The sequence below is a fragment of the Cetorhinus maximus genome, unplaced genomic scaffold (genome assembly GCF_964194155.1).
Source record: "Cetorhinus maximus unplaced genomic scaffold, sCetMax3.hap1.1 HAP1_SCAFFOLD_4368, whole genome shotgun sequence".
NCBI lineage: Eukaryota > Metazoa > Chordata > Chondrichthyes > Lamniformes > Cetorhinidae > Cetorhinus > Cetorhinus maximus.
In genome coordinates this window covers 12709-15133 of record NW_027600272.1, presented here as the reverse complement: position 1 = coordinate 15133, position 2425 = coordinate 12709, and the positions used below count along the sequence as shown (strand labels likewise).

Here is a 2425-nt window from a genome sequence, read left to right as displayed (position 1 = left end):
TGATGGGGAGAGAGAGAGGCAGTGGGATGAGTGTGGGGTATGTAGAGGGTGATGGAGAGAGAGAGGCATTGGGATGAGTGTGGGGTATGTAGAGATGTTGGAGAGAGAGAGACAGTGGGATGAGTGTGGGGTATGTAGAGGGTGATGGGGAGAGAGAGAGGCAGTGGGATGAGTGTGGGGTATGTAGAGGGTGATGGAGAGAGAGAGACAGTGGGATGAGTGTGGGGTATGTAGAGATGTTGGAGAGAGAGAGACAGTGGGATGAGTGTGGGGTATGTAGAGGGTGATGGGGAGAGAGAGGGGCAGTGGGATGAGTGTGGGGTATATAGAGTGTGATGGGGAGAGAGAGAGGCAGTGGGATGAGTGTGGGGTATGTAGAGGGTGATGGGGAGAGAGACAGGCAGTGGGATGAGTGTGGGATATGTAGAGGGTGATGGGGAGAGAGAGAGGCAGTGGGATGAGTGTGGGGTATGTAGAGGGCGATGGGGAGAGAGAGAGGCAGTGGGATGAGTGTGGGGTATATAGAGGGTGATGGGGAGAAAGCGGGGCAGGGGGAAGAGTGTGGGATATGGAGAGGGTGATGGGGAGAGGGAGAGAGAGGCAGTGGGATGACTGTGGGGTATATAGAGGGTGATGGGGAGAGAGAGAGGCAGTGGGATGAGTGTGGGGTATGTAGAGGGTGATGGGGGAGAGAGGCAGTGGGATGAGTGTGGGGTATGTAGAGGGTGATGGGGAGAGAGAGAGGCAGTGGGATGAGTGTGGGGTATGTAGAGGGTGATGGGGAGAGGGAGAGGCAGTGGGATGAGTGTGGGGTATGTAGAGGGCGATGGGGAGAGAGAGAGGCAGTGGGATGAGTGTGGGGTATGTAGAGGGTGTTGGGGAGAGGGAGAGGCAGTGGGATGAGTGTGGGGTATGTAGAGGCCGATGGGGAGAGAGAGACAGTGGGAAGAGTGTGGGGTATGTAGAGGGCGATAGGGAGGGAGAGAGGCAGTGGGATGAGTGTGGGGTATGTAGAGGGTGATGGGGAGAGGGAGAGGCAGTGGGATGAGTGTGGGGTATGTCGAAGGCGATGGGGACGTGCGCAGCAGTGAACACTGACAGACTCACCCATCAAGACTTCTTTCCGTAGCTCACCATCATCACCATCCACGAGATGTCCTCATCCAGCGTCATGACATCTCCCTGAATACAAAATAAACATCCTAACTACAGTCAGAAAGCAAAGGCTCTCCCTCCCAGACTAACCGAGAGGGACGAGACTAGCCACAACGCCGTGTCTCAGTCTGGAGCTGACCCTGGGGGGCCCTGATGGGTGAAAGGTGGGTGCTTGACCCTGCTGGAGGATAACCCGAGTCCTGGGGATCTTGCGCCGTCCAGTATTTTGCCTCAGGTCTCCACACGCACACACCGTGTCGAGAAGAGGAGATTTAACTCAGGTGCACCCAGAGCCGGGTCATGGGACACAGCCTGGTACATCGGTATTAGCATGGCAACTCATCATTGGCAAACACAAGGAAAACGCAGCCTCCCCACACCCTGACTGTACGTGGGCAAACCCCAGGAACAGAATCTCCCACACTGACCGAACCCTGACTGTACGTGGGCAAACCCCAGGAACAGAATCTCCCACACTGACCGAACCCTGACTGTACGTGGGCAAACCCCTGGAACAGAATCTCCCACACTGACCGAACCCTGACTGTACGTGGGCAAACCCCAGGAACAGAATCGCCCACACTGACCGAACCCTGACTGTACGTGGGCAAACCCCTGGAACAGAATCTCCCACACTGACCGAACCCTGACTGTACGTGGGCAAACCCCTGGAACAGAATCTCCCACACTGACCGAACCCTGACTGTACGTGGGAACACCCCAGGAACAGAATCTCCCACACTGACCGAACCCTGACTGTACGTGGGCAAACCCCAGGAACAGAATCTCCCACACTGACCGAACCCTGACTGTACGTGGGCAAACCCCAGGAACAGAATCGCCCACACTGACCGAACCCTGACTGTACGTGGGCAAACCCCAGGAACAGAATCTCCCACACTGACCGAACCCTGACTGTACGTGGGAACACCCCAGGAACAGAATCTCCCACACTGACCGAACCCTGACTGTACGTGGGCAAACCCCAGGAACAGAATCTCCCACACTGACCGAACCCTGACTGTACGTGGGAACACCCCAGGAACAGAATCTCCCACACTGACCGAACCCTGACTGTACGTGGGCAAACCCCAGGAACAGAATCTCCCACACTGACCGAACCCTGACTGTACGTGGGAACACCCCAGGAACAGAATCTCCCACACTGACCGAACCCTGACTGTACGTGGGCAAACCCCTGGAACAGAATCTCCCACACTGACCGAACCCTGACTGTACGTGGGCAAACCCCAGGAACAGAATCTCCCAC

At 56.4% G+C, this 2425-nt stretch overlaps 1 non-coding gene across 1 annotated transcript; it reads right to left on the bottom strand.

The window, feature by feature from the left end:
* Window positions 1-1381: 1381 nt before the first annotated feature.
* Window positions 1382-1506, bottom strand: LOC144678480 (small nucleolar RNA U6-53/MBII-28). Its single transcript, XR_013576108.1, has one exon. It is a non-coding gene; the product is annotated as a small nucleolar RNA U6-53/MBII-28 (small nucleolar RNA).
* Window positions 1507-2425: the final 919 nt, after the last annotated feature.